This window comes from Falco punctatus (genome assembly GCF_963210335.1).
Source record: "Falco punctatus genome assembly, chromosome: 12".
Classification (NCBI taxonomy): Eukaryota; Metazoa; Chordata; class Aves; order Falconiformes; family Falconidae; genus Falco; species Falco punctatus.
In genome coordinates, this window is record NC_137592.1 from 4,819,337 (window position 1) to 4,842,699 (window position 23,363).

The 23,363-nt window shown below is 42.9% G+C and overlaps 1 protein-coding gene and 1 long non-coding RNA gene across 3 annotated transcripts in view; one reads left to right on the forward strand and one right to left on the reverse strand.

Annotated features, from left to right (window-relative positions):
- Window positions 1-23,363, reverse strand: part of LOC308071871 (uncharacterized protein) — a 358,228-nt gene that overhangs the window by 280,409 nt on the left and 54,456 nt on the right. Inside the window, exon 1 of one of the 2 annotated variants that reach the window (XM_080407936.1) lies at window positions 17,605-19,153. The exons of the other annotated variant lie outside the window; for it this stretch is intronic. The gene's annotated coding sequence lies outside the window, so the exon portion shown is untranslated. Of the gene's footprint in view, window positions 1-17,604; window positions 19,154-23,363 lie in introns of those variants that run through there. 2 annotated transcript variants of the gene reach the window in all.
- LOC308071876 overlaps window positions 8,996-23,363 on the forward strand; it is a 40,343-nt gene continuing 25,975 nt past the window's right edge. The window contains exons 1-2 of the long non-coding RNA XR_013931353.1: window positions 8,996-14,956; window positions 19,146-23,363. The exon at window positions 19,146-23,363 is cut by the window's right edge and continues 25,975 nt beyond it. This is a non-coding gene — a long non-coding RNA (uncharacterized lncRNA). The remainder of the gene's footprint in view (window positions 14,957-19,145) is intronic.

Consider the following 23,363-nt stretch of genomic DNA (forward strand, 5'->3'; position numbering starts at 1 on the left):
ATTTAGACATGTTAATCCCACGGCATTTCTGTGAAATAGGTTAGCCAGATTGAGAACAAAAGGGGGGAGCAGAAAGCTATAAAAAGCAAATGAAGGAGAGAAAAAAATATATCTACTGTACTTCACTGGCCAGAATCACTCTGGGTATACACCATACAGGGACATCCGTCAGCACTAATCAATACATGTGGTGTTAGTCATGGATGATAAATTTGAAAGGGATTATAACTGTAAACAGTGATCAATAGAGACTTGCTGGAGGAGACAGAGAGGAAAAAACAACCTTAAAATGTTACACGGTTAATAAAGTAAGGGGTCAGTCTTAAACAAAACTCCAGTGAGAACCACTTATTTCAGAGCTATTTCTAAGGAGGGGGAAGGAGGGGAAATAAAGCCCTACCAATTTTCATAAAGCAATTGCTACTTAAAGGGCACATTATTAATTTACGGTGTATTTGCTGATCCCTCTGTTTCGAAGTCACATCCTCCATTAATGTTTGGTTGAAGATGTTTTGCTGGATATGTGCTGGCATCCCAGAGACCCCCAGAGAGAAGCTTGCTATTTTCCTCGCTCTGCCCCTCCCCTCCCTTCTTCCCCCCCGCCCCCTCCCCTTCCCTACCACTGACTTCACTATGGGCACATGAGTGATCAGAGCATTCACAACGGTGACATTCCCCTCTGCAAACAAATTCATCCAGGGCTTCAAGTAAAAAATGCAGAGAGCCTCTGCTGTTCACCCACAGATGAATGGAACTATCCGTCTTGTCACCAGGGGTCGTAGCAAGAGGTTACTGCAAGTATATACCTTGGCTTCTGTGCTGACGTTTGCAAGCAGCTCCCTTGCAAAAAATAAAATAAAATAAAATAAAAAATCCTGCCATATCAAGCACTTATCCAGTCCCTCTAGAACCCTTCTCAGATCATGTCTTTCCACACCTTCAGAGTCACAGCTCTAGGCTTGACATATATATTTTTTTTCTGCTGACCTTTTAGCGTCCTTTCTGCCACAGTGTGTAAACCATAAGCTGATATATGAAGGCAATTTTTAGTGGTGCCACTTGTATCTGAGTGATTGCACACGCTTTACGTTTCTGGCCTGCCACCCTTCCACCTTTTGAAGATCTCTCTATTTCTTTTAAAGGAACTGCAACAGAGGTGAAAGGAAGTTTAACTGCTTCAAGACTTTGATGGCCCAAGAACACCTGTTTTGGGTTTTCAAGAAGATACGCTGCAGATTGGCTGACCAGTGCTTATGCTCAAACACTAAATCTTTCTTTTCTTGTACACAGACCTGCAGGGGTTGAAGGAGGGAAGAGGAAAGGCTGTGTAAAGCATTTCCCAAAATTTAAGCTGGCAGAGATCAGTGATCACAGCAGGGCAGCTTTGCAAATATGTTACCGATAAGCTCCAAAGATCTGGAGTTGCAGCCGCAGGGACTGCAGCTTACAGTGCACGGGCCTCTGAAGACTCTTATTGGCAGAGCAGGGGGATACTCTCTGCAAAGATTTGCAGCAGACTGCTTCACAGGGTAATTTTTTGTTGCCTTTCTGCCACTCCCTACTCTGGTCACAGCACTGGGAAGCGAATCACTCATGAGAACACAAACAACAAGGTGGCCTCAACCATTCCTTACAGATTTGCAGTACACCAAAATGGTAAACTCCCACACAGCCATAGAGGGGGGACGGATGGATGCACACTATGGAATGTTGCAACAGTCCCTTCCTAATTCACTGCATAACTGGAAAAGCAATAGCAAGAGAATAGCAAGTCAAAGAGGAACACCTTGAGGCCAAGATGACCCTCTCCAGGACCACAGCTGCTTCCATCCAGGCAGCAGTTATACCATCTTGCAAATATGGAACCTGAAAACCATACAGCATCCTAAAAATGGGGTCACAATCTGAAGTGAAGAGATAGATGGGCTTCAGAGCCTGCACAGTCCTAACCACCAACTACAGCAGCATGAATGGTGGAGTTTTCTGCAGCTACTGAACTGGAGATCCCAAATCTACAGCAAAACTAGGAAAAGTCCATTTTTACCCTTGCATCTCCTGCTTAGGAAATGGTTACCTGGTGGGAGATGGAACAAGGAGCTGGTCTGTTAATGAATATGATTGTAGAGAAAGTATTTGGGAAGTCTAAGGAAAAGTGTAATTCAGGAGAGATGAGGGAGATCTGGAGGAGGGGAGAAGATCTACCAGCAAAGGGATGTTGAGACTTTGGGAGGGGAACACAAAGGAAGAAGAGTAAAGAAAGTGGAAAGAGTGAGTTAGTAAGACAGTCCAAATGGTAAAAAAAATGTTTAACATTGTCATGAGGGAGCACTTCCAACAGATCAAACCCAAAGTCTCATCTGCATCACCTGGACACACAGCATCTATAAAGCAGGGAGGATTTGGTGCAGGATAAAGGTACAGGGTTAGTGGCAAAAATCTATTACTTTTTAGCAGCAGAAGCAGAGGACCACATGGCTGCCTCCAAGTTGGGGATGGGAGTTTTCCAACCAAGCGAGTCACTGCGTAGTTGCCATGGGCACAATTTGTGCTCAAGCTGTGCGAAGAGCCCAGGATTTGGCTTGGAGCCCCTGGGTTAAACATTACCTTTACAACAAACTGTGTGGGTGCCTTTCCTGGGCAGAGAGGTGAAGGGACAAAATTCTGAGAGACCATCACCAGGAGACCCCCTTGGGTACCTGTGTGGCATGTCACATATGTTATACATACTATAGTATGGAAGGGAAGGAAAGCCACCAGGAAGAGAACTGAGAAAAAGCTTTGACTCTGTCCTGCTTGGGTCTGATCCAAAGTACGCTTTCATCACACAGTCACTGATTTAAGAGTCAGTATGAGCCCTTTCTTCCAATGGGAGCTGGATTCCCAGCTGCCCTTTTTTCAAATCCTGCCCTTGCCATAAAGGGAGTTTTCATTTCAAAGAGGGCTACAATTGTCCTGTATTTTAATGCTGGGACACTAAGAGTAGCCTCTCCTACACGACACTGGGAAACACCACCCATCTCACCTCCGAGAGCCCTTCCTCCCACTCTGAGGCATCCCCTAGTACAGCCTGGGTTAGCAAACGGGCAAAGCCCTGGGGGCCAGGCAGGCATAAAGCTGCAGTTTCTGTGCAAGGTTGTAGACTCGCACTAGTGGTCTAGTGACCCTGATGATATTGATGACAATTAGTAGACAGAGATTAAAATGGAAATGAGGGAAGGATTCGTCTGTCACTTTATCCATCAGCTGTACTTGCCCCAGGCAACAGACACACACTGGGCTTTTTGTTTTGTTGTTATTCCCTTGTTCAGCTCAGTTGGTTTCAGCAGTTTGCTTAGTTATTACTAAATTTTTCTTAAAACTGCTGTAAAAAGGGGGTTTTGTCAAATATCCACAACTGACAACTTACAGCATTGAGCATGCAAACCATCCCTGGACATGCCTGCTCTTGCTGCCTCCCAGATGCTGGGGGTGTCGAAGGGCTCCACTTTCTTCTTCCTATTTCAGTAGCTTCTGTTTCTTTTGTTATTTTAATACTTAGGAAAGGAATTGAATTGCTAGGGCTAGAGCCTGAAGGTCTCCATTTAACTACAATCCCACTAACAGAAAAGGCAATGGCAGTACTCAGTTATTATATGGCCATGATGTTTAGGCTGGATGTAAGGAGATGGGGAGGAGGAGGTGAGGTGGCGTGTCCCCTCCATGAAACCTGTGCCATCCACCCTTCTTCTCACAAGACTGTAAATTGCCATTTCCTGTGATCAGAGGACACATCCCCTGAATTTTTCCTGGAATTAATTTCTAAATCTGATGACAACTCTTACATTCATCTTGTGGGACACAGGGAGGTTTTATTTAATCCTAAAATATCATAACTTGGAGGAGAGAAACTTCTTGTGCAGCCATTACAAAATTCTGGTTCACAACTACCAAACCATTTTGGTTCAGTAGTCCACCCAAAAGGTTAGGAAAAAAAAATTCTGTTTGGGTTTGGAGTGGCATTAAAACATGTTCCTGAAGCTCTTACATGGTCTGTAACACAGAGCTGCCTTCATGGCACCAGTAGTTCCATCCCTTTTTCTTGATCTCGCTTGGCATAGCTCCCCAGCCAGCGTATATTTCCCAGGACACAACTTTGATACTTTTAGTAATAACAGCCCACTCCAATGTTGTGTATACCCTATAATGTGAGAAATAGCAAGCAACTACACAGACAGACAGGCACCCTCCCCTAGGAAAAAAAAAAAAAAAGGAGATTCAGTATTCATAAAGTATTAGAGAGCAGGCTCACATCTGCCACAGTCTTTTCATGGCTTCTGCTGTCACTAGCTCTGCTGATTTGCTCCCGGGAAAAGCCTGGGCATGGGCATGGCAGAAGCAGGGAGCAAAGCTCAGATCCCCCCCTGCACCACTGCTGCCCACACTGCCGGTCCCCAAGGGACAGAGGCAAACAAATAGAAAAGATGCCTCTGCTGTTGTTGGGGCACTGGCACAGAGTGCTCCTTCCACTTAGCGCAGTCAGCAGCGATTAAGGGCTCTCTAAAGCTTTAAAAGACCATGCTTTGGCCCTGATCCTGTGATGAGATGGAATGAATGGTTGTCATTCATGCAATTTCACTGTAGATTTAAAAAAAAATGTTGGAAATCTGCTATTTCCCAATGGGAATGCAATTGCTGTTACAAATTGAAATCTTTCTGGAAAGAGGAACTAGTCTGGGGTAACGCACCATGCAGCAGGTATTCTGATACACCACGAGAAAAGAAGGAATGGTTTCTACCTCCATCCCCACATTTCCCAGTTGGGAGTAAACCTGAACAACCTGATTTATTGCACCTGCTTTTCACGTGGTTAGCTGCAAATGTTTCTCAGGTTTCTACTGCTGTTGATGGACTACTGACTAATCAAAAAGTCAGGAGTGCAAATTTGCAGTACTGGCTGCTAGCCAGTTTGCCCATAAAAGGTTTCCAAATGGTCACTGAGCCCTTAACCCTGATGAAAACAGCAACAAAGACACTGCCCCAAGCTCCTGCCACAGCCTCCCTCTCGCTTTGTTGCATGCAAACATCATTGGGTTTTTTAAAAGAGCACAATTCCAGAACATGCAGTGGAAAGGCCTTTCTACTCATTAAAAGCTACATGTGGGTGTGAATTATTTTATATCCTCCTCAGAAATTATCAGACCACCTCAGAAAATGATTACTTTTCACATAAGGTGCCAGATCCTCTGGTCCATTTAGGCTGCTTTATGCCACTTTGATGGCTCAGCTCAGCCCTAAATAAAACAGGCTTAATTATCCTTAGGATTTCTCTTGCCTTGGGAAATCTCCAGGTAATGTGGAAATGCCACAGGGACTCCTACACCACCACAGCTATTAGCAGCTGAGCACAGTGGCAGGGATATCCCCACGCCCCATTGATTTCCTGCTGCTGTGGCTGTGGGCATCTGGCACAGATGAGGGCCACCCTCGGGCTAATGCTATTTATGCCAAGGAAGGGTCTGGGAGTGGGATGGCCCCAGGACTACTGCTTGAAAATAACCTTGTGAGTCTGAGTCTAAATCAAACATGAAATACATACTGTTTGGTTGGAATGCCCTACTCTGAAAAAGTCCCCAGCTAATGGGAAGAAAGGGGTTTATCGGTCTGGAAAACTTCTCCCCTAGTTTTCCAAAGCCCTCACTCCTGCAGGAATAGAAGGGACATGGAGTTACACACAGCTTCTGAATATGTACCTCTCCTCAGAAAAAAAAACCTTGCTTGCCATTACCACCCTGAATAGTTCCACTCTGAAAGCATGCCAAGCTCAGGGTGCTACTCAGGCTACACAGGAGGAGGACTCCCCTGGCCCAATGAACTAGTCAGAAGGGGGTCCCCTGCAGACACAGCAGAGAAAAATAAGGTCTTTCAGGGCAAATTTTAGCTCACCTTAAAGAAGGTGCGTAGAGGTGGCCAGGGGAAACACCATCCCAGGCAGAAGTGGGTGACCAGCTCACAGGTTTATGTTGTAGTCACTGATGATTCCTCATTTGCTACTACCTTATGGTTATTTAGGGCAAGATGGCTGGATTTGCAGATCTGTCACCTCCGTATGTAGCAAACACACAGAAAGAGCCAGGATGGACTTACACAGGGAGACTGAACACAGCACACAGAATGGAACCAGATCTCCTCAGCAGAAATCCACAGCCCCTTCCCAACACATACCCCAGGTAGTTCACTTCCATCATGAAGCCAAGACAGGGTTGTTTGGGAGCTCACTTTTCAGTTGCCTTTGTCTGTCTGTCTTCCTGAATCTGCAAACACCGCTGCCATAAAGCAGATCTGTGTCACATTCAGAAAGCCAGAATTTCTGCATCGTGCTTAAAGGAAAGCTGAGATTTTGACAAAACTGATGGGCAAGCTCCCCTCACACTAGAGAAAGTTTCTTATGCACCATGGGCGAGTGGGCGAGGGAATTTGTTGAGACCTGTCGTAGCACCAACAAGAACTAAAAAATCTTGCAGCAGCTACTGCCATCTGAGCCTGTCAAATTCCACTGCAAACAATATGTCACTTTGCTGGGGAGGCGGCGAACAATCCGAGGGTGAGAAAAAAGGACGTCTGAAGTATCCAAAAAACTCACTCCAAAGGTTTTAAAAAAGAAGAGAGCCCATCCATGCACACGCACGCACACGGTGCCTCTGGCCAACAGGCATTTGCTTGAAAACTAGAGCTTCCAGATTTTCATCAGTTAGTTTTTAAAGTATTACCAAGCCCCCTTGGTTCCAGTAGAGTAGGATAATGTCAGATTTGCCACACCTTTCTTAAATTCATGGCCGGAGGGCACAATTGCTGACCAAGTAGGCAGGCTGCAAAGCTGCCTACCTTTCTGGCAATGATCAGGACAACAGGATTTAGAAGTACCAAACCTTTTTTCTGATCAAACGCTGGTCTAACTGGGCTCCAAATTGTACATCAGCATGGTAACATCATTAGCTTTGCACCCTTCAGGGGATCTGGAGAGTCTCAAAACAGTTGAGAAGAACAGGGAGGAACAGAAAGGTCAGTGTATGGGCCAATGGCCCCGTGCTCTGGGGCATTTTCCTCTTCTTTCAAACTCTTTTTCCCCTATAGCCACACACGTTATTTTCTACAATTCTTTGCTGCCGCACCATATGCTATGTTTCCAACAAGCTAAAGCTCAAGAGCAATAGACCTACTCCTCTGGAGGTGGCCAGGGCAGATGACAGGGCTGTGGAGGAAAGCAGGGGAGCCCCCTTGCACTGGCCTCTCACAAAGGGATTATTAGCCACCAGGATTTCCAAAGGGTCTTCCACTCTTTCCAGGCTGAGCGTTAATGGTTTTCCATTAACTGGGCTTTAATATCCCAATGTTTTTCACTACATCACAGCCTTGCAAAAGCTACCATGGTAAAGGATATAGTCTGGAACACATTCCCAAGAAACCCAAAGCTGACAGTTGCCACCTGCATTATGGTTTGGCCCTCCCACCAAAGGAAAATGCACAGGCAAGGGAATACTACTTTTGACTCAAGTGCAGTGTTCTATATAAAATGTAGGGTGAGGACGGCAATATCTGTCCCACAATACCTGTTAACAATGTCTCTAGGAAGGAAGAGGCAAGCAACACAATCGTACAACAGTGGTGCCAAAGTGAGTGAGAAATATCCTGGAAAACACACACTGAATTAAAACCTGAAAGTCTAAGGAGAAAAAAGAAAACTAGAAACCTGTGGTCACTGAAAAACAGAACAGAAACAAAACAGATCAACAACTCACAGAGCAAAACAGAATACAAATTGGAACAATCAATATGAATAACAAGAAAACCAAAGCTACGGATCAAAACCTAAAGCACACTTGCTAAATCTAAAATAACTACATTTCTCTCTGAAATGCAAGGCCAAAGCTGCTTCTTAAGGACAAATCATTGATGCTAATTACCTGCACAAGTTTGGAAAGCAAAAGCAGAGCCTCAAGTTCTTTTAAGGGAGATGGATAGTAGAAAAAGACATTTTTTCTTTGGTGTACTAAATCAAGGGCTTTTTTCCTCACGCCGCCCCACCACACAATTGTTTCATAACCCCAAATAGATTCAAAACACCTCCCAACTCCCCAGAAAAATAACTGAGTTTGCAGTACTGACTTCTCAGAATAAACTCACTTAAAAATTACACATTTGAAAATTCTAAGAAACCTCCTGGAAACATTCAGCTAACAAAACCAAACCTTTTGCTATGAACAATGTATGTCTGAGCAGACGAGATCTTGCTAGCCCATAACAAGATTCCCAATTTCTCAGACAAGTGCAAAACCTTCTTCTGTGTCGCCTATTTTAGTCACAGGAGCACCTCTCCTCCCTTGTCAGGTACCATCTCACAGCCCCGTGGAGTCTTGTTAACTTTCTACCTTTTGTGCTTCTCACCGTTCAAAGATTTCTAAAACTACACACAAGAAGGAATTGAAGGGAAACTTGTCAAGGCCGATCGGTCTAAAGTTGAAACTATCAACTGTGATTTGCTTTAGGAACAAACACAAGCAATAGCCTCTTGCCCCTTTCCTCTGACTGTCAGCAAAGAAAGGGGAATTTCTGAAAATGATCTAAACCCCATTCTCCCATGCATCAGTTAGTCCAAGAACAACTACATTGACCCTTTAATTTAATACCCCCAAAATTACAATATTTTTCCTTGTTTCATATAAATCTGATCTATGCAGATATATTTCAGATTTTCGCAAGTTGATTTAGATATGGTTTAAAAGAAACACAGCCCTCATCCATTTCAAAGGGATGGATATTTTTATACTGAAACGTACTCTCCACAGCACAGGTCCAAAGGCAATCATCACTTCGGAAGAGAAAGCAATGTGTATTTGAGGAGAGGTGTGTACCTGGCTTCACAGCATCTGTGAGCAGCACCCTGAGAATAAAACCATGAATGGCCCCTGGGACTTCCTCACCAGCGGTGTGCATACCTCTGGCTGCAGCAGGAACTCCTCTTTCTGCTGAGCCTAACCCTGGAGACTTTGCCTGCAGGCATCACTGATGCAAAGATGAAAAAAATATATGGGTAGGGACACACACACGCAAAAAAGGATGAAAATTAAAAAAAAAGAGAAAGCTGTGAATACACAGAAGAAAGCATAGGACACCTGGAGACTGGCCATGCCTCAGGAGGCTGGTGGGTGCCCCAGTCATGCAGCTGAAGGTCAGCAATTTTCATATCACCCTGCCAAAAGCCTGCCAGAAAGGCAGGTATTCAATTAGGGAATAGGATGACACCAAGCAGTTGCCTCTCTGTTTTTAATATGTCCTTACTATTATGTTGGCATTTAAAGGAGCCCATACACCACACCTGCAGGTAAAGCCCAAACTCTGCAGCACCCATTCATCTGTCAGAGATCCTCAATCTAAAAAGCTCACAGGCCACTCAAAGCCAGGTGGGGAGAAAAGCCTCCCTAGTGCTTGTCTGACCTGTACCGTTTCACAGTTTATAGCAAGCCTGGTCGAAAAGGCAGAGCTCAGCTTTAGAAAGCTGCAAGCCTGAGCTCATCACTGGTGAATGGGGGCCACTGCAGTCCTTCATCATGTTTGACCAGTGGTACCCATACAAACAGCCACTTAAGGGAGAGTTTTAACAATCACGTTAAACAAAGCACAATTAGAGATAACTTGGCCCTTTGTAATGTATTTGTCACTGGTCCAGTCCCTCTTTAGTCGGTTGTAGCTGGCGACAGTTCGATTTACCACTTGAAGAGAGCTCTTGGGAAGTGATCTTGCCAGGCTAACTGTGGGAGAATGGTATTTCAAAGGACAGATGCAAAATCATTTTTTCCTCAACATTCATGCAGTGAATAACTTAGTAAGCGCTGCTTCTGTTTGACAATGCAAGCTCCATGTCTCCTCCTGCCTCAGGAGCTGTAAAACGGGTATTAGAGAGGATACAGGGCAGGTTCCGGTGCTTCTATGTTAAAAATCATAAGCGACTCATACAGAATCATAGAATCGTGTACGCTGGAAAAGACCTTTAAGACAATAGAGTCCAACTCTTCTTTGGTTTCTCATGTGAGGGGCTCCTGTTTCAAATCCCTGGGCCTTTATAATCAGTCAGACTTGATTTACCCATTACTGTGGGGTGCAGGCTGAAACTAAGCAGCTCTCCTTAATCTAGCCGTCAGTTGCCAAGCAAACTCTAAAGCAGGCAAAGAGAACAGGCAAACAGTAATTTCAGAGTAAGTTTGAAGAAGACATCCCAGAAACTTCCATTTTCAGGGGCCATCAAGGCAGTGCTGGCTGGCAGCACAGTGTGGCTCTGAGCTGCAATGGATGGGCTCTATTTTCTCATCTTCTGAAAAGATTTCTTCAGAACGATGTGCAAGTGGTAATGAAGCTAAAAGAAACAAAACTGTGGTTTGAAAGTGCAATCACAGATGTAACAAAGAATGAAGTATAGCAGTTTTGAACAATCTTCCTTAGGAAGCATAACTACTCCCTGTAGAAAAGAATGAAAATGGCCACACATGGACTAGACAAGGCAGCAAATTGGGGAAATACTTCAATGTCAATTCAGAAGTTTATATGAAGGACAAAGAGGAGATTGTCAGTGAGTGTATCCCTGTCAAGGAAGTTGTAGAAAATATCTCTGCAGAGGTAGTTGGCCAAATTCAGCAGGAGCAAATATATTTATACGATCTTATAAGGCTTCTCCTGTCCTATGAAAAGAAAAAGTCAGAAAATTCTGCATATGTAATCACTGCCTAGGTAAATGGTGTAAGGATTTTGATTGTAGTTCAAAATCATGTTGTTGAGAACAAAATTACAAAAGCATCCACTTACACAAAGGGATGAAATTAGTTAATTGCTTATACACTTCTGCTGGAAGTTGGATAATAAAAGAAAGGAATTAGAATTTCTGATTTATGAGCATAAATTTGACTTGGTTGATATTGCTGGGAAAACTGACTTGATCAGAACATAAAAATGAATAGTTACAATCCAACTCAGAGGGCTCAAGTGGGCAAAAAGGAAAGGGGGGGATACTCTGTCTCAAAATCTCATGTCCTTACAATCAAGGACTCAAAATCTATGTTCTTACAAATAAACTAGAAGGCAGTGAACTATTTGGTGCCTGCTACACACCACCAAAACACCATAAAAAACAGGATGACCAGCTTCTTTAAAGACTTATTTATCATGTGTTGGTAAAAAAAGCTGTCTTAACATATGGGACTTCAATCTGAATGGCATATGCTGGTGTTCTCAGGCTACCAGCACTAAAAAGTCCTCAGAATTTCAAAAATTACAGGCAGCCAATTTCGTAACTCAACCCAGCTTGGGGTAGACTGCCTAATGACAGATACAGAGGAACTGATCCCAGATGTAAAAAATAGATGGTTACTTAAATGCCAGTGATCATGACTTGATCATGTTTGTTGATAATATTTAGAATTGAGTCCAAAGTAATGTGTGTGTTTATGAGTCTAGTCCATACATTCACAAATAGAACTGCTGTTGAAAAAAAATTATGTTCACAATACTGAAATAATTATGAGCAGTATCGGCTACAGAGGAACTTTTTCACAGTAATCAGAAGAGCCTTAAGAATGCATTCCTAGATTTCAAAGGCCACAATTCCACAATCAAGAAATAAATTGACAGTATTTAAAAATTACTTTCAGTGTAAAATAGACATAGAACGAAAACACATTTATTTCAACACAAAGAACTAATGATATAAAGGAAAACTGATAATAAAATGTATAAACCAAAAGCTAGTAACTGTAGGAAATCAGCAAAGGGAGCCAGAAAGGGAAAAAAAGATAAATCAATGAGGAAAGGATATCTCGTACTTTTAAAAGTGCATTGAGAACAAAAGTGTTGTCATCAGTTACTAGAGGAAAATAGCAAAAATGTAATAATAATAATAATGAGAAAGGCATATAAGAATTCAATGAATACCTGTCTTCCATATTTAGGAAATAGATTGTATATGCATATTGTCTAAAAATAATGAATCACGCTCAGTCTTAGCAATGTGTCAAAGGAGTTTGAAACAGCAGCTAAAAAAGAGAGAGATTTTGAAGTCAGTCAGTTGAGAAATGTGCATCAAGAGTTTTCAAAGAACAGGCATGGAAGCTCTCCACCCTGCAGGGACTCAATGTGACTTACAGTACTCCAGAGTACCAAAGCAAAGTAACATTTCTCCAAAATTTAAAACAAGCAAGACGAGGTCCTCCAGGTATCGCGAGGACTGTCAGTCTGATCTTAGGTAAGATAATGGACAGTTAATCCAATAATTATTTATTACAATACAAAAGAAGCAAATACTAATATCTTCCAGCAGTGCAGGTTTACAGAAAATAGATTTCATCGGGGGGTGGGGGTGGGGGTGGGGGGTGGGGGTGATAGTGATGTTTAAATGAGATCACAGACCAGGTTGATAAGGGTGATAGTGTTGGTATGCTGCACTTAGATGTCTGTAAGGCGTACAATCAGATTGTCCATACTGTTTTGACCCCGTACACAGAATGATATAAACTAAACAAGGAACAAAATAGAATGGATTAAAACTGGCACCTTAGACTAAAAAATGTAACTGTGAATAGAAGTCTGAAAACTGAGTAGGAATATTTTTAACTGGGCCAGCAGCACAAATCCTTACTCTCATGCTATTTAACATTTTAACTCAATGATTGAAAAAAAACCAAACAAACTAGAATAAAATCATTATTATTAAAGTCTGAAGGTGACAGGGAGACTGCAGGACAACTAGATCAAAGAGCACACAAAGCACTCTGAACCATTTGGCAAACTGTAAACTAAACAATATACACCTCAACAAAGCACTGTCATCCAGCCAGGAACAAAGAATGCCAACCACACCATAAGACCACCACTCCTACCCTGAGCCACGCCAAAATGATGGTTATCAACAGCCAGTCTTAAAATCTCTGTGCAGCCTAGTAGCCACAAAGTCTACCACAGACCTTGGGTACACAGAAAGGAGTTTCAAGGAAGAATAGAGATGTAATTCTGCCTTTGGCAAAGGTGCTACTGCTGCAGGAATACCTGGACAGCCCTAGAAGCAAAAGTTCAAGCAGGAAATTTCTTAGTTGTAAAGAATTCAAAGAGGAACAAGAATGCAAGCACCAGAAAATATGCCTTACCATGAACAATTCACAGACCTCCATACCTATAGTTTATCAAAGAAAAGGTGACAGAGGGTCTCAATCACCCTTTATGGTAACACAGGTCACAAAACATAAATATTATGGGACACTTCCCCCCAGGAGACAAAGTTGTCAGAAGACCCAATGCTTGAAGCTGAAGCCAGAGAAAGCACAACTTTGGCAGAGTTAACTTATAATTGAAACTATTTACCAAAGGGAAAATTATTTAAGCACAGGAAAATCTCAAAAACTGCAATTGGTTTGCATTTCTAAAAGATACAAAGTACTTGAAATAGGATAAATGCACTCAAAGGCTTCTGACGTGTCTCTATCTATTTCCACAGCCAATGATTCATATCTCCTAACTTTTTTCTGGAGCCTTCCCCATGTTTCACACATACTATTTGCCAGAATATTTAGCTCCTCCCTTTCTATTTTACTTACCACCTTATTCTCACCTAAAAGCTGCAAAACATATTTATTTGGCTGCTGCCATGTAGACTACCATTTATTTCACATGCCTGCAGCACTAATTTTCAGAGACAGATTTCACTTATTTCTGTTCTACAGAATAAATGGTGAGAAATGGCTAATTTGCTACATCACAACATTTTAGGAGGTGAAGATGACAGAAAAAAAACCCACCAGCTGTCTGGAAAGTTAGGATATAAATCCAGTCTTCTAATTATTAAGAGGCGTATTTAAACACAAGGGGAGGAGGTACCACAGTGCTTAAATTTAAGAACATGCATCTATTTAGCAAGATCAAGGATTAGAGAATTGGGGTTCTTTTACCACTCTTAATTACAACAAGCTATCATTTCCTATCTGTTCCCCCCTTCCTCCCGCAAAAAAACAGCTAATATCTATTTTGCATACACATAATGAAACAGCCTTTTGCAGCTATCTTTTGGAAAACGGAAAATAATCCATTTTCCCCTTTTCCCCATATTCCGTTGATATTTTGTGCCAGACTCAAACTGACAAAATTTGTCAGCTACCAACTGGAGATGCTACCAGTTTCCAAATCAGGCATTACATGGGCCAACCAGTGGTCTGAAACCTACTGTAAACAGCCCCTAAGCAAGGAGCCAATATGGTAATTTGGGGAAGTGATTTAATATATTGGCTTCCAGTAGCAAGTCAGACCCCAGGCAAGGAAACACACTTAAAGGGAATTCAGCATGACACCAAAATCGGGATGGTCGAGAGCAGTTTCCTCTCTGGGGAAGGAAAACCGGCAGCACAGAAGTGTCACTTCAAGCTTGAACAAGTTTCTACCAGCAGAACTTGTCAGGACACTGTCAGGCAGGAGCTGACAGCCATAAATCAGCATACCTCCAAACGAACTGCTGAGCGAACTTGCTTTATAGGGAGAGGGTCTCCCAGTGACAACAGTTATCTAATGCTCCCTTATCCTAATAACTGCATAATGAAAATAAATCTGAACAAGTACTCAGGAATGCCCTTTTCCCCCATGTCATTACACTGAGCTGGAGTAATGCCATGGTTGGGTTTTTGTTGTTGTTGTTGTTCTAAAAAGGTTTTGCTCTGCAACCAATTTTGTTTTGTTAAAACAAACAAAGAGGCACTTGCTATTGATCTTCCTATTAAATAGTCCTAGTAAACATTTTGACTAGCTCTGCAAACTTAATACAGATGTTCGTTCTGCACAGATCACTACCGACAGCTGATACAGGGTGTTAATGCGTGTCCGTGGCAGGGGAAGACAGCAGTACAAACGGAGCTCAAAAGAGAGGGAGCTGCAAAAATAAACAGCTTTCTGGCAGGTAAGTGTTGGCCTGTGCAAATAGAATACCTATGCTTTCAGGCGTGTGTGCCTTCATGCCATGCATGTGAGGGAAGGGGGGAGATTTCCACTTCTATACATAGTTGCTGCACAAAGCAGCATTAAGCAGAAGAAAGCCCCTCAGCATGCATTCACCTACAACTGCCCTGATAAAAGGAGCTCGATACAAGGAACTAAATGCGTCAGGCCTCTGTTCAGCAGAAATTCAATTTCTGGAGGTGCCAGGAGCGGAAGATCCGCAGGATTCCACACTTTGGCAACAAAAGAGGCTAAACCTGATTCGCAAGATAAAATAAAATAACATAAAAAATAAAAAAGGACCTGTCTGTTTGCTCCCAAGGTCTCACACCTGGTATTGGCACCAGACTGCCACAGCAAACCAGTCTCCCTCCGCCTGTTGTTATGCCAAAGTCGTCCTACACCCAGGCAACATTATCGGAGCTGAACTGATTGGCCTTTGGTGAAAAAAGCTGCATTTGCAAATTCAGACTGGAAGGGTTTTTTTCCTCAGTGCACCATCTGCAGCAGGTGCTACCTGAGGAACCTGCCTCACTTCACTGCCACAGCTTCATTGTGCTTGAGGGTCGGGGGGGGGGGGGGGGGGGGGGGCACGGCACCAGCACCCAGGCCCTGCAGGGGACTCGCTTCTCCCAGAAGAGCCACCCTTTTCCCAATGGCGTATCAAATAATTGGGACAAACCATCTCCCACCCACAAAGCTATCCATGGTCATACCATCTGTGGGTGCCCAGGCGTTGCCGATGCTATTAGGAGAGGCCAGAGCTGTCCTCTTCTGCAGCCAAACCACAGGCACCTCAGGGGAACAGGATTTCAGAGGGCAAAATGGCGCCCAGCAGCCAGGTGTGATGGGGAAAAAGCATGAAAGGGGGAAAAGCATGAGGGGAAAAAAGTGTGTGTGGGGGAAAAAGTGTGCGCGAGAAAAGCATGGAAAAAAAATGTGAGGGGAAAAAGTGAGAGGGGGGAAAAGTGTGAGGGGGAAAAAGCATGAAAGGGGGAAAAGCATGAGGGGAAAAAAGTGTGTGGGGAAAAAAGTGTGCGGAAGAAAAGCATGGAAAAAAATGTGAGGGGAAAAAGTGAGAGGGGGAAAAAGTGTGAGGGGGAAAAGCGTGAGGGAAAAAAGTGTGTGGGGGAAAAAGTGCAGGAGAAAAGCATGGGAAAAAAATGTGAGGGGGAAAAAATGTGAGAGGGGGGAAAAGTGTGAGGGGGAAAAAGTGTGTGGGGAAAAAGATGTGAGAGGGGAAAAAGTGTGGAAGGAATAAAGTGTTAGGGGGAAAAAAGTGTGAGCAGGAAAAGTATGAGTAGGGAAAATTGTGAGTGGAAAAAAGTGTGAGAGGGGAAAAGTGTGAAGGAGAAATGTGTGAGGGGGGAAAAAAGTATGAGAGGAAAAAAGTGTGAGGAGGAAAAAAAGTGAGGGGAAAAAGTGTGAGAAGCAGCCCTGTGAAGAGAGGAGAGCAGAGGAGGAGATGACAGTGGTGCTCCAAGGCCAGGGCAGAGACCACCACAATGGGGCAGATGGAAGGTGTGAGCGGACGGAGCAACAGAGGGCTGTTACGGACTGACCACCGCTCCCCATTCCATTCCCTATGAGCTGCCTGGGGCAGAGGAGCAGTCAGAAGTGAAGGGGTGAAGCTGAGCCTCATAGAAAAAGCAGGGTTTGGGGGAGGAAAGGTGTTTTAATTGGCCTTTGTTTCTTACTATTTAAACCAATTGCAATCAGCGATATATTCGTTTTCCCCAAGTCAAGTCTATTCTGCCCATGGTGCGAATTGGTAAGGGAATCTCCCTGTAAAACAAGCTTTTCTGTCTTATTTTGTCCCTCCTGTCCTGCTGAGGAGGGAGAGTGAGAGAGCAGCTGGGTAGGTCTGTGCCAGCCAGCAAAGGTCAGCATACAACTGCTCACCAGAAGTTAGGATCAGCAAGCTATGGCATCAGTGTCAAGGACAGACAGACAGGATTTTGAAAGACTCACTGCAGTAGCACCCAGAAAAAAGCTGGGAAATGAGTGAAAATAACAGCTGAAAAACTGGGGGCTCTGTGAGAGCCAGAGGAAACACTCCCAGCTCCCGGTGAGCTTCACCCCTGGCCAGAGCCAGGAGCCTCATCTCACAGAGGCAACAGAAGACAATTGGGCTGCCCAGGGATCCTCTCGCCTCTGAAAGGATCAGCATCTCCGGGGTCTGGCTGTTATCTGTTGGTACACTTGGACCAGAACTTGGGAAAGTACAATCTGCCATACCTCTTAGGCTCAGCACCCTTCACAAAGAAACCTGATGTTGGTTTCTTTGAGCTAATCAGACCTTCACACACACAACTCAAGAAATTTATATGGGGAATAATAAATAGGAGGTGATGAAAACTAAACACTTAAAAACTAACTTTCCAGGTGCATGTTCTTGCTAAGATTCATAAAACTTTCTGAACATACAAATATTTGTACAAATAACTGAAGATTATCTCAAATAACAGAGCTGGTTAAAATAGCAGAGCTGGTTAAAATAGCCTTGCAAAGAAGTGAAGAGCAAAGCCTTGCTTATTAATATATTTATGCAATTGTTTATTATTATGCAGCCAGCTTTGAACCCTACCCAGCAGGGAAGAGACTATATACCTTATGCCTATGGGCCTCGCAATGCTTCCAGTGGGGATGGAAAAACTTCAAAAAAAGTTTGGCATTCAGATCCAGTTTCTCTGCTTATCTGCTGCTAATCCAAACTCTCCCAACATATCAAAAACGTTGAGCCGGGCAGGAAACCACATGAGAACAGGTTTTCCTACAGGATTTCTGGCATTTCTACATTAGATTCCAGATGGAAACACCCATGAGAACAGCTTCTATCCTGGTATTTTTGGCACATTCGGTTCCAATTCTATCCGGAAACCTGAATTGGGAAGGGAAAGAAAAAAAATTAAAAAGAAAAACCCCCACAAAACAAAAAGCATCAACCATTTGTCTCAATATTTCAGAACCTGAAGAAAGGTTTATCATTTGAGCTGGGTTTTAATATTAGGAAGCAGGGGACAATGTTCTTGGTTTTGTCTTTGGTGGTTTGTCTGCCCTTACTCCCAAGTTTCATGCATCCCCAAAAAGAAATACCAGGGTTCAACTAGCAAAACCAGACGTGACCATCCATCTCAAAATAAGCATGGATGCTCCCCCAAAAAATTTGGGCTCCACTCAAACTACTTCTTTCTATGCAGAAATGAATGTCAGATACCAAAAAACAAAGGCATTCATTGAAACTTCTGAAATAAAGGATTTCAAAGGGGTTATCCACAGCTACAATGGAAGTCAGGCTTTTTTGCCAGTCAGAGTGGATTCTCTAGAAGGTGAATGAATTCACCACATTTTCTGCAGTCCACTTTTGTTCGTTTATTCAGCTTTGCCAGTCTCCCTAGATAGGCAGCTGCTTCCAAAGACAATGACTTCAGCAGTAACGACTTTGAGCAGAACCTTTCCAAAATTATATTCAGACCTGCTTGGTGATTTTTTTTTTTTATCAAGGGGTTCTTTAACATCAGCCTTTTTCTTATTTCTTTATTGTCATTGAAAGTGTATGTATTTTGTTCTTGGCACTGATTCTTTCTCTCTGACCTCGCAGCCCTGCCCCTTGCTTTTTGCACTGCTGCCCACACTGGGAGAAAACAGAAAGAACATTCAAGACTGCAACAGCTCACCTCAACATCCTAACCCTTCTGTGGTTTTAAGATAACCACTATGTAAATCTACAATGAAGGAACTGAAGAAAAAAAACCCTGCAGCTTTGACTCAACTCATTTCAAGCTGCACCCAGAGGTCTCAAAACCCCCAAATGATCCACAATCTCTTTTCTTAAAGCCCTGTGGGTACATGTTCACATACTGCCAAATTCTGCCACTTTGTACCCTACTCTGTGAGTAATGCTAAGAACATGGGACTCTTCAATAAGGAATAAGAAAACAGCACCAGGCTCTCCCTTCTTGCTCCCCAGCCATCGACTGCTGTGAGCTGGAAATGGTACCTTTGACCCCCTCTTGAATTACAGAGGATTTGCTTGTGCTCATATTTTTAAACTTTTTTTTTCCCCTGAAGAAAAGCTGCCGCATCTACTCGCATGTACATCAGTTCCCTCTACTGGCAGCATTAATTAAGCTATTCCTTTAATTCACCAGGTAGATTGTGGGTTTGGAAAATAAGATGTGCCCTGCTTGGTGGGAATACGTGAGGCTGTTAAACTCTTGCACATCATAGCAGAAACAGTAAGTACACTGGTTCTTACTAGCATGCTAGCTCTCTTCTCCAGCTTTTTAAAATTCATTTTCCATGCTATGGTCCAGGGCAGATACTTACCATTATCTTAAGATAATTTTGTCCTTAACTGTAGCAGTAAGTGGGGTACCGAAGAGCAATGACTCCTGAAGCAGCTCAGGCAAATACATGCTGCATCAACCCTTCAGCTCTGTTTTGTGGCTGGGGTGAGCATACAACCTCTCCTCAACCAGGGCAGCTCCTCCTCAAAGGCTGGGTGGTCCATCAGGTTCCTTTTACTCCTTCATGTACCCAAAGACTACTCTAAAGCAATGCTGTTTCAAAACATGCTTAAAATAATTTGACTGTTCTTCTACTCCCCCCTCCCCCCCCCCCTTCCCACCCCCCCACAACCCCCCCCCCCCCCCCGAGTTAAAGTAGATCGATTTTGTCCTGCCACAGGTAATGTTTTCCTCCTGAGATATCAGGGCAGAGGAAGAAGTTATTCAAGTATATTTGGATGCTTGAGGAAAACACAGAATGAAAGAGAACTACTAGTCATTTAAAACAAACAAAATAAATAATAATAATAATAAAAAAACCCAGGAATATCTGTCCCAAAGAGAACAATATAAAAGATTTCCCCTTTGCACCCAAGCCATCAGTATTCAGCAAAACCAGCAAAAGTCTTTCAATTTTCTAAGCAAATGGTGAGTGGTAGTATTTCATGTATCAGCAGTATTTCGTTGCTTTCTGCAGTTTTTCCAGTACTTTCAATAGCAATGTTTGGGATTTAAAATCTTTGCTTAAAATCTCCACTCAGGACCAAACTAGATAAACCTGCATGGGTATAGTGACCAATAAAACCATTCCTGGAAGTGGAGCTTTTCTAGTGCAAGTATAAATGGAAAGCCAACACAGAAATTGGTAGGAAAAATAAGAACAGTCTATATACACCTGAATTTGCATATGCAAATGTGAGGGCATAAAGTTAAAGACCTATTCAGCACTTCCGATTAAATACACCTCTCACTTCTAACTGGCATGGATAAGATGCCCTCAATGCACACAGTTTCTTGGAAATTTCAAAATGTCTCCCTATTGGGGATTTTATTTTCTTTTTTTTAATCTAGGTTGTATTTCTACAAGAGAGCATACAAAAATGTGGTATTTGACCCCAGTGTTCTCATTAAATGCATTACAGGACCTGCAGTCATATTTAGAGGAGAAAAAACATTCTTGCTCACACTGCTGCACGAGTTCCTGTTTGAGGAATAAAATTGTTTATTTCTGATTCTTCCAGGAGCTTTTACAGACTGATCAAGTGTCAAGACATGGCAGTTGACTCAAAGGTAACATAGATATTGCCTCATAATATCTTTAGGACCTGAATCAGATCTTGAGATACTTTGAAACTATGGGACTATAATGAAAATACATTTCTTTCTTTGTATTATCCTTTGTAATGGGGAGCTTTACATTTCCTTTCTAGCAACTATGATGTACATTGTACTATCAAGGCATTTTTAGGGACCATTTACCTGAATACAATTTGTGTGTAAGGTATCTGAGAGCCAACCTGGATTTATGCTTCCTGCTCCTTGTAATAAGTGAATAGATTTCTTCCCTCCCCCCCCCCCCCCCCAAGAAATGTCAGAAAGTTCTTTGATTGCTCAATAAGGGAGAAAAACATCCTTTTTCAAATGGAAGAAATGGCTATGGGCTAGGTTTTGGTGTCGCTGGAAGCTCTGTTGAGCCCCCCAGCTCCAGAAGCAATGTGTGCAAGGACACATGTGCCCACAGGGTATGTCCCAACACCTCTCCCAACAGTGAGGAGGGCTCATTCACTACCTCGTTTTGGCTGCCCACTGCATTGCCCACTGAACTGGGGAAAGTCCCTGAGGTAACAGAGTGATCTTTGCATAGCGTGTTGGGACCCTGCTGCAAAATCAGCTTTTTGGGAAGAAAGTTCTTGCCTTTAAAAAAACTACAGTTGTAGCAATTTGCCTAAATCATACTTTCCTGCAGTATTTCTTGGACTCTCAAAATCCTAATGCAGTCCAGCTCTTCAGAAGTGCTGTGCTGGGGTTTTTGTACATACATCCCAGCCCATCTGGATTCCCACGCAGGCCAGGTATGTGGCATAAACAGCCCAAATTCAGCCTCTCCGAGGCTCCCATGCTCATGCACACAGGCAACCACACACAAATTTCTGAAAAATTCTGCTAAGAAAAAACAAATATTTTCAGATAACAGACTTCCCAAACTCTGATATCAACTCTTGCCTCCTACCTTCTTTTCATGGTGAGTGACTGAGGTGATGTCTAACATGTGTCTACCTGAGGCAATATCTTTTTGATATCATGCAGTGGAAGTGGCAGAATCTGGCTCTTTAGTGACCATGACATCCAAAAATTGGATGCAGGAATTCACCTCTCTTTCATAGGTTAAATGAATATTCTGCAAGTATCGATTGTTCAGTACTTCCAGTGGAAGATGAATGTGATCGGCATCGATAATCAGAAAAAATATCATCTACATACCTCTCATATGCAGATGGTGGCTGTTCAATACCAGTCAGCAGTACAGCTTCCTGGTGTGACAGGAAAATATCTGCAGCAATTGAGGATTAACGGAGGCCATTGCTACATCAGTGTTTTGTTTGTAATAGTTTCCATTCTATCAGAAATAACTGGTTGCACATTTCTGTGTCTGCCATTAAAATTCACCATTGAAATCTTGCTCAGTAATAATAAAGCCCCTGCAAGAGTCTCTACAAACACACTAGACTCCAAATTAAAGAGCAAGTGTATTGTTAGGGTTTGCATGGATCTTTTTTGAATTAGTGTGAGGTGAACAATAAATAAAATTCCAGGAGAAGTTCCCCAAGCTGATATGCATTCAAGGTATTATCTTTGCTCTGTACTGTATGCGCTTCTGGGTGAAAAAATTCTAATTGCACTTCCATTCAAAAATCAACCGTGGGAATAAGGAATCATGCTCATTTTATGCACAGCAGCCTGAAGGCCTTATCCTTAAAACAAATTACAGCGCCTCCTATGCAACTCACAGTCTGAAGCTAATTCTAACCCTAAAGCAAAACTCCAAAATTAAACTTTAATCTGTGATCTAAACAATTTTGTGTTTGTGATCAATCTTGGTGGGGTGGATTTTAATACATATGTGTGTGTGTGTGTGCGCATGCATGTGCATGTATGTATGTATAAAAATATAAGTCATTAAGGTAATTGTTAGTGCAGATGAAGACAACATTAAATACTCTGCTCGGTAAGACTGAGGTAAAATACATGCAGCGAAGACAGGGAATAAAGCTGTTAAGCACACACTCCTATATGTTACAGAGTCCTGGACTTGCAACCAGTGAAAGCTTAAATTCTACCACATGTATCATATTTACTACATTCTGCCAAGGAAATAGGCAGGCTGCCATGCCATTAAAGCAATTACTCTTACCCTCTCAGATATGTAGAAATTAGATTCTGCTCCTTCAAATCATACGCTGGGGGAAGTAGAGAACAAGCAAGGGGGAGTACGAGGAGGAGAGGCGGAAAACCACCAATTCCTCCCCAAAAGGAAAATCACAGCCTCAACGTAGAAAGGCTTTTGGGCCAGCAGGAGTTAAAGGAGTTCGAAGTGTATGGTCTGTCTCTCCCCAACTTGGTGCAGTGACTCTGCATCCTGCAGGAACCTGTTCAGATGCTCTGATAAGTCAGACAGAATTCATGGGAGATTACCACACAGCTCCTGCCAAGCTGTGCTGCAGCGCGGGTAATAGATATGCTCCAGTACTAAATCCTAAAAGGCCCTGCTACATCTGTCAAGCATGCCCTGGAAAAGCACCCTCAGTTCAGATGTTATCACTGCTCTGCCTGCATCAGAAGATTTAGTGTCCACCCTGGAGGTTGCTTTTGCCGCACAGTTTTCAGGGGCAAAACAACAAGGAAGAAAGATGAGAGAAAAAAGGCAAATTATTCTTGCTTAAAGCAAAAGGAATAAAGTGATGTGCTTGCAGACTAGTTCAGCTTCTCACCCTGCATCCAGAAGGTCCCAAATCCCACATTAAGATGGTACTGATGTTCTAAGCTGATTAGCTCGGACGTGTTCGGCTCCCTGGACTGTGA